The sequence below is a fragment of the Melanotaenia boesemani genome, chromosome 24 (genome assembly GCF_017639745.1).
Source record: "Melanotaenia boesemani isolate fMelBoe1 chromosome 24, fMelBoe1.pri, whole genome shotgun sequence".
Classification (NCBI taxonomy): domain Eukaryota; kingdom Metazoa; phylum Chordata; class Actinopteri; order Atheriniformes; family Melanotaeniidae; genus Melanotaenia; species Melanotaenia boesemani.
The window spans coordinates 2,501,282-2,510,215 of NC_055705.1; the positions used below are offsets into that span (position 1 = coordinate 2,501,282).

Consider the following 8,934-nt stretch of genomic DNA (forward strand, 5'->3'; position numbering starts at 1 on the left):
ATGCTCATGTTTCGTGTGTACATGAATGCAGCATAGTGGCGTAACAGTTGCGCATGCGCCACGAAGTCCAGTTTGAAGCTTTTATTTTGGCGGCTACAGACGGAGCGGAGAGCTGCTGGAGTCTTCAGACAAGAACCAGAATGGAGGAGCAGAACCAGGACCAGAACCCCACGAGGAGGAACAAAGCGGGATCATCCTCTGATACCACCGGTCGGCAGGTCAGTGTTGAGGACACTAAAGACACGAGGACGAGTCTCGAGGCTCCGTGTCTCATCCGCTTGTTCTGGTTTTCTATCAGAGGTGAAAAAGAAAAGTAGTAAAAGTTTGTGTTTTCATGTTTTCCTCGTTAAAACCGCAAAGTATCCGCGTTTCCTCCCAGACAGAACCCAACGTAGGAGCTACGTCTGCAGTACAGAGGAACGGAGATAATATATTGTCGTAGATAAATTCTTTATCAAAAGGGCTTGCTGATATTAAGAGTCTGCAGACAGAGGTCTTTAATGATCTTCCTTTATTCGGCCGAACAGGATAAAGACCACGTTTATCCATTTCCCCAAGCTTATATAGCCTGCCTGCCACTATTTTCAGACACACAGCATCCAGGCACGCAGCCTTGTAGGGGGGCTGGTTGACATCATTTTGATATCATGTTATAATGTCAAGCTATTAATATTCTGTTTACTGGGGACAGTACACCTGTCGGTTTCCATTAGAACTCTGATATATTAATACTTCCACAATATCACGTTACTTTTACACAAAACGTGGCGTATGCTGCGTTCACGTTGTCTCGTAATTCCGAGCGTCCGAGAGTTGTTGACGTCATTATGGAGCAGTTCCCGCTTTAAATGCTGCTGGACAATGTCTCCATCAGCAGTATTCCTGAGTCATGGTAGTTACTCCTGATAGGAAATGTTTCTCCTGGACGAAGGAACATGAATCATTCAGCGAGGCTGAACTTAGCTTCCGATTCACTGCGGTCAAGCCAGCCGCTCCTACATTTTCAGTGCGCACCTACCGTCAGTTTACGGTAAATGCAAGCGTACTGCTGCAAGGAAATTATTTCCGGTTCACAAAATAAAAGCACGAATTTAAATGTGTATTAACAAGTGATGTTTTAAGAAACTGATTCACGTTAACTGTAAACTATCGGGGTATACTGCTAACATTTACACTAAATAAATACCTCAGAATGTATGGAGTTGAAAACAGTTCTATCTATCTATCTATCTATCTATCTATCTATCTATCTATCTGTCTGTCTGTCTGTCTGTCTGTCTGTCTGTCTGTCTGTCTGTGCGTGCGTGCGTGCGTGCTAATAAACATATACTGAGGCCTTAAAGCAAATACTAAGTGGTGTATGTTGACCATCCTTGACGGCACTATCATTCTGGACTGCTTTGGGGTCAATAGGTCACATGACCTCAAAGCTATTGGGCAAAAATGCTCATATTTACACTTTAAAAATCATTTAAAATATATTAAGCCCTTAAAGCAAATACTAAGTGGTGTATGTTGACCATCCTTGATAGCACTATCATTCTAGACTACTTTGGGGTCAATAGGTCACATGACCTGGGAGTTATTGTAATAACTTTGGAAATAACATGAAATATATATGTGTGTGTATATATATATATATATATATATATATATATATATATATATATATATATATATATATATATATATATATATATATATTAGGGCTGCACGATTAATCGTTAAAAAATCTCGATCTCGATCCACACATACACGTGATCTCATTTCTAACAACAACGATTCTGAAGCATTTTTAATCACTGCTGCGTCACAAATAAACGTTTCGATTTTTTCCCCGAATTTTTTAAAGCGCCCTCAAACGCAGCACTATCGCTGCCTCCCCACCCCCTAACCAATGGTAAAGCGTTATTACTTCAGTGGAGCAAGCCCACCTGCAGTTAGCTGGTTTTTCAAAAAAGCGAGCGAGACGAGAGTAAAGCAAAGCGGAGTTCAGTCTGCAGCTGGGGGTTGAATGGATGACAAAGAGATACCAGGAGGTAGCGGCGACATTCACCCGCCCGCCCAAACCGAGCTAGTACCCAGAAAAGGCTCGCATTCGGCTGTGTGGAAATATTTTGGTTTCAAACCAGGTGACGACAAACAGCGCCAGTTACTTTGTAAAGTGTGCCTTGCCCAGGTTGCTGCACCGCAAGGCAATACCACAAACCTTTTCAATCACCTTAAGCGACACCACAAAGTACAACATGATGAAGTCGTACAAAGCAAGAAACCAAAACATTTCTTAGAAATCTAACTGTTTAATTTATATATGATAAGGGGAATATGTTATCAGCCTCTCTCTTTTTTTTTACCTTTTGTGGAAATAGTCTTTCTTCCAAATGATAGAACTACAACTATGCATCTGCCAAAGAAATGCTCCAACAAAGCTCTCATGCAAACACAAGCTTTTTTTGAACACTTTTTTCAATAGATTGTTTTGTTTAAGTTTATTTGTGCAATAAATATTATGTGGATAAAAAAATCGTGACAGAATCGTGATCTCAATTTTAAGCAAAAAAATCGTGATTCACATTTTTCCCAGAATCGTGCAGCCCTAACATATATATATATATATATATATATATATATATATATATAAATAATACATTTTATTTAAAAACCCCTTTCAAAAAACCCAAGTACACTTTACAGGAGAATGAAAACATTTAAAAACATAGGAGAGAGAAGTATACAAAAAACTAACAAGCAAAACAGACGGACTTTTACACAAGCCCACGCCTCTCCATGTCATTCCTTATTTCCATCTCCATGGCCTCCATTTCACTAGAAAAAGAAATCATATTTTTTCACAGAGATTTTGGGCTATTTTTTAAAGGACATTTAAATGTTTCACTAACCTGTCATCCAGTGGTCCATGATCAACCTCTGCCACTGCGTCTTTTGTTGTCATGTTCCTTATTTCTTCCAAGGCCTTTACTGTCACCTTTGTTACAGGTATCATATCCCGATTCTGCATCCATATTATTGTCAGTGTTATTATGCTCATACCTCTACATTTAAAAAGACACCTATTGACTAACCTCTGGCAACATCACAACAAGGATGTATTTAATCTTGTCATAGGACAGCATGGTGGAGACTTCATCTGAGATTTTTTCACAGTTATGAAGGAAGCCTGTCAGGTACTTAACTATCCTGTCCAGCTGTTGGTCATCAAACAATACTGGAACCCACTTCTGTGTAAATTCAAAGTTGCTGCTTCTCACCAGACACGGCGGCCTGAAAAATAAATGTACTCAAACTTAACCGTACTGTTTGCTTGCTGGAGGTGGCATGGTCATAGTGATGACATAATGATTAAGCGTTATGTGATGAACAAAAAGAAAAAGGCGTACCTGCAGTGTATCTTCTGCACCCTTTTGTTCCACCATGAACTTGACAAGCGCTTCATTTTTTTCTGAACGTTCAGCAGCAGCCTCTGCTGCCTTGTCCTTCAACAAAACATCAGTAAAATTATTTGTATAGAGCAATATATGAGAATATTGATATTATTATTATGCAAACACACTTGCTGATATATTCTCCATCTGCAACAACCTAAATTTCAGAATTTTAGACTGGAGATTAAGTGTTGATGCTTACCCTGACCATAACTGTGTGCCCAACATGGGACGTTGGACGCAACTTTTTGAGGATATTTTTCTCAGTGATTATTGTGTCTCCACTCCTGCGGTGCTGGCATTCTTGTAGGCCATCATAGAAATGCCATTTTTGGTCTGTACCCAGTTTGTGGAACGCCACAAAGTGATTTAAAGTACTCAGGCGATACGTCACAGCAGCTGGCTCATACCTACAAGGGACAAAATATATTTTGGGAAATGAGCAGTTTGTTTGTTTGTTGTTTGTATCATAATAAATCATGCCGATGCAGATTCTCAGTCATCCAGGTCATTCTCATTCAGAAGGTTGAAGCAAAGCATCTGGACTTGTAGAGTTTTCTTTAAAAAAATACCTTCCCTTAACAGAGGTGGTGGACTTAGACATGATCTTTCCTCCACATGTAACACAGTACCGTCTTCTATTCTTTACAATGAAGCTGCTTGGAGGAGCAGAGAAACTCTACAAGTTAAGATGCCTCGCTTTGACCTTTTGAATCATGATAAATCACAATTTTATTGAAAATAAGATTATCATGCAATAATTTAATGTGTATTAAATAGAGATGCACCGGTCAATCGGCCGCCGATCAAAAAGGCCGGTTTTCTATCCAATCGGCCCAATCGGTGACCGGCCGGTCACTGTCGTCATTTCCGGTTTTTGGCCGGTCACGCAGCAGCTCAACGCGGACAGCTCAAAACTGAACCAAAGCACTTTATCTTTTGTTTGTCTTAATATTTTAGTTTTTTTCCTATATTGACCTGTAAACTGGACTGAATGTTATGGTCAGTGTTCTAAATAAATCTGCTCAGGGGGCACTGTTGAAACTCACTATATCTTATTTTTGATGTTTTATTCTCAAGCCAAGTAAATATGGTGTCTATTGTATGATTATAATGATTTCTTAGATAGAAAATCGGTATCGGTAAAACCGGTTTTGGCAGGTCAGACCCCCTCAAAAACCGGAAATCGGTATCGGCCAAGAATTTTGCAATCGGTGCATCTCTAGTATTAAACATATCTGGTAAACTTACTTTCCACAAAGTACTGTCACCAGATTTGGCAAGGCTGCAGGATATTGTTTTGCTTTAGGCTCCCTGTGTGCAACACCGAGACCAATAAAAGACACGGTAGGCCATGCACAAAGGCTCGCTGCACAATGGTCTGACTTTCAGTGCAGGGATGTGGACCTCTGTTGAATGTAGGAACAAACGTCCGACCATAAACAGTTTGCACTGTAACCGCTAAATCCTGAGCACATAAGGCCAGGGATTAAAACAAGAGAGTAAAGGAATGAGTCATTTATATGAAGGACTTGTCCACATTACCTTTTAAATGCAAACTTTGTATTTTTCAATTATTTGAAGGCATTAACATCAGTTGTTGTTTCAGTATTTCACATTAACATATAAGGATATTTTCATAGGTAAAATATCTAGGGATGCACCAATATGAAAATTTTGTCCGAAACGATATCCGATATTAATATTGGTGTTATGGCCGATAACCGATATTTGCCGATGTCGATATATATATATATATATATATATTTATATATATTACAAATATATATTACAAATATATATATTATATATATTTTTTTTAGTTTTAAGATTATCAAATCTGTACAAAGTAAAAATGATGCTAACTGTTTTTTTTTTTTTTTTATCCATTTTATTTCCAAATAAAGTTACAGTGCTACCAAAACACAAGTAGCAAACAGTGTTACTTTTAAGCAACTTTTACAACTTGTAACAAGTGTGTAAGCTGGAAATAAATTCAAGTGCAGTTTAACTCAGTCAATTCACAAACTCTTGGGAGAAATTTTGGATCATAAATAACAATAAGGATCATAAATAAAACAATATCCTGACAAAGTTAACTTTTCAAACTTGTCTGTATTCATTACAACGAAGCATTTATTTAATTGGAGAACATGTTTTAAACTAAAGTCTACTCCCATTTAAACTCAAATCTGTGAAAAAGGCTAAATGAAAAAAATCAAAACATGTCCTGTCAGTGCATTTTCCAACCTGCACTGTAATTAGTAGACATTCAAGTAAATGTCCCAACACTAAAGCAACACTAAAAACTTTGTAAGTGCAAATTAGTGCAAGTCAATTCCAAGTCCCATCTATAAAATTGCTGAATCAAAATATAAGAACTGTGACATAACATTAACTCCAAAGACATAGTTGTCTTTGTACATTTCCCAAGCAGCCACAATGTACTCAAAGTAAATTTTCCAAAATACTGAAACTTGAAACTGTATGTTTTAGTCTAGGACTACTTCATCAGTAAAGGCAGGTTTTTTTTAACAAACAGAAGCATTTCTGCTTTCTCACACTGGATCCTGTTTCTCTTTTCATCAACAATATGTGATGCAGCAGAGAAGAGACGCTCGCTGTCCACACTTGTGGATGGAGCTGAAAGGTACTTGCGTGCTGCCTTGGCCAGGACAGGAAACCGAGACATGTTGCTTTTCCAATACTGCAGTGGGTTCTCATTTCTGGGGGTGGGAGGCTCACTCAGATAGCCATGCACCTACAGGAAAGTAGACAAGTGTATAACTAGTTTGTCTGATAAATTACCAGCAATGTGGACATTGGACATCATCCTTCACCTCTTAAGAGCTTTGTTCAACTTAGATCTGAGCAGATGACCAGTGCCTTAAGAGGGCAGTGAAGCATTACTAAAAGATTAGTATGTTTTTTCCATTTAAATAATTCTGTTATTTTACTAACTCTATAGAATTTACATCACATTAATAAAAAATTTAAAACATTTCACAAAAGGATCTTAACATGCTTTGCTTATTAAATAAAAAACAGGGGCTGATAATACTATACCTGCATGCTGGTGTGGTTTGTCAGGCCCGCATCCTGTTGAATGATCAAGTTTTCCTCCAGAATGTCATCATGCATGTCAAGTAGAGACTGTCCACCCTCACAGCTTGCTCTTATCTTCTTCTCTTGCGGTTCTTCTGTGAACGGTGTCGCTGTGCATCATTTTGTCCACTTCCTTCAGGAGCGTAGTAACTGCAGCTTGCTTTGTGACTGTGTCAAAATAACGATCTTTGTACCTCGGGTCAAGGATGGTTGCCAAGTAGTAAAGCAGCTCGGAGAAAGCGCTTCCAAATCTCTCGTTTACAGCTTCCAGTAGAGTGGTCTTTGCTGTGCGGACTCTACTGTCGCTGTCAGCTGCCTTGCTCAACAAATGTTTTAGAGCCACAACAGAAGGAATCACATCCGCGGCAGTAGCCAACTGTGAACTTATTTCCATCGTTAACTGTTCAAATGGAGTGAGAAGCACAGTCATGTTTTCAACGAGGCTCCACTGGTGTGCGCTTAAACAGGCAGGGAGCTCGTGATCGGCTCTATACACACCAAGTGCACGCTTCTGATCCAGCAGACTTTTCGTCATATAAAATGTACTATTCCATCTGGTTGCTACATCTTGTTGTAGCACCTTGGTTTTCATGCCTAACTCTTGCTGTATGTCTCTCAGCCGAGAGGTGGCAAGTTGGAAGTGGCGAAAATGTCCGACTGTTTTCCTTCCAATAGCCACACAGTCAGAAATGCTTCGCTGGCTTAAAACTCCATCATGCACTGCAAGCTGCAGAGTATGAGCCATGCAGCCCAGGCTTTTAACACCACACTCGTCCATGGCCTTCTGCATATTCCGTGCATTGTCACGAAGCACAACATGCACATTGTCTTTCTTAATTTTCCACTGTGCAAACATGCAGTCAAATGCACTAGCAATGGCAGCTCCCGTATGCGATCCTGAAAACTCTTGTGCATGCAAAACAGCTCTCTTCATTTCAAAGTTGTCATCAATCCACTGAGCCGCTAGGCTTAACATACTCATCTGACTGATGTCCGAACTCCATATATCCGTAGTGAAACTAATGTCAGTCACATTGTCCAACAACTTGCTCATATGTGTGGCCACCATTTCATGCAGAGCAGGAAGGCAAACATCTGAAAAATAGCGCCAGCTGGGAAGGATGTAGTGGGGTTCAGTGTGTTCAATCAACCGCTGAAATCCTCGGTCCTCCACTAACGAAAATGGCTGGTCGTCGAGAGCAATCATTTCCATGATCTTGTTCGTGATTGACCTGGCTTTTGCGCTGTCCTTGGCAAATTTCTTGGTTTGGTCGAGTGCTTGCTGTATTGGGCTCCCAACTGTGGCTGCTGCTTTGGTTTTTGCCTGGTAGCTAACCTTACAGGCGTTAGCTTCGCCAAATGTTTGTGAGCTTCGGGATGGTGGTTTTTCAGATGACATATTAAATTTGTAGTATTGAATGATTTGACACGGCATCCTCCTCGCATCACTTCAACTTTGCATATATTGCATACTGCTTTTCGACTATCATCATTTGACACCGTGAAAAATGACCACACAGCTGACATCGTCTCTAGCTTCCCCACAAGTAGTACTGCATCGCTGTTACATGTCCAACATGGTGGCAAGGCCAAATGCCCCTCCTCCCGACACACGTACACAAACAGCAATTAGACCAAAATAAATATCGGCTGGTAATATCGGGCCAGTTTTGCTCATCGGACCGATACAGATATGTAAAAAAATGCCTAACATCGGCCGATACCGATATTAATGCCGATATATCGTGCATCCCTAAAAATATCGCAGAGATTAAAGTCAACGAGGCAAATAATTTACCTTGCAAGCTTTGAAAATATCAATAAGAAATGAAAAAAATGCATACTCACGTTTTACATGGTAGTACTCTTAAAGACTCACTGGCCCACTTATCAAGGACAGTCTGCAGGCTACCAAAATCCTCACACCTAGAAATTAATGAAAGGAAAATAGAACTAATCTTGTAATATAAAAAAAATAATATTTGCTAAATAAACACATAATAAACAGATGACAACACTGACTGATAAATACAATACATGCAAAAAATAAAAAAAGTGAACTTACACCACATCAATGGAGGTGTTTGTCCTTTTTGCCACTGGACAAGCTTCATTGAGACATTTTTGTTGAATTTCATGAACTTCATGAATTTCATGCTCATGAACACAAAGAAGGCTAGCTATCCATGGGTCAAGACTTGCTTTGCTTTTTAAATCATTGTTGACTGCTGGTCTTCTCTTTATTACCAAATGCAGCAAGTAAAGAAGGTTGTCAACTGTACAAGTATTTGTCATGGCTATCGCTCCCTGTTCTGTCATGCCATTTCCTCCCCAACGTGGACAGCTTCCTGCTTTTTCTTGTGGCCCTGGACTTGAGGTGGTTGTG

The 8,934-nt window shown here is 39.6% G+C and overlaps 1 long non-coding RNA gene across 1 annotated transcript in view; it reads left to right on the plus strand.

Annotated features, from left to right (window-relative positions):
- Positions 1–4,537: 4,537 nt before the first annotated feature.
- Positions 4,538–8,934, plus strand: part of LOC121635370 — a 23,790-nt gene continuing 19,393 nt past the window's right edge. The window contains exon 1 of the long non-coding RNA XR_006009443.1: positions 4,538–4,668. This is a non-coding gene — a long non-coding RNA (uncharacterized LOC121635370). The remainder of the gene's footprint in view (positions 4,669–8,934) is intronic.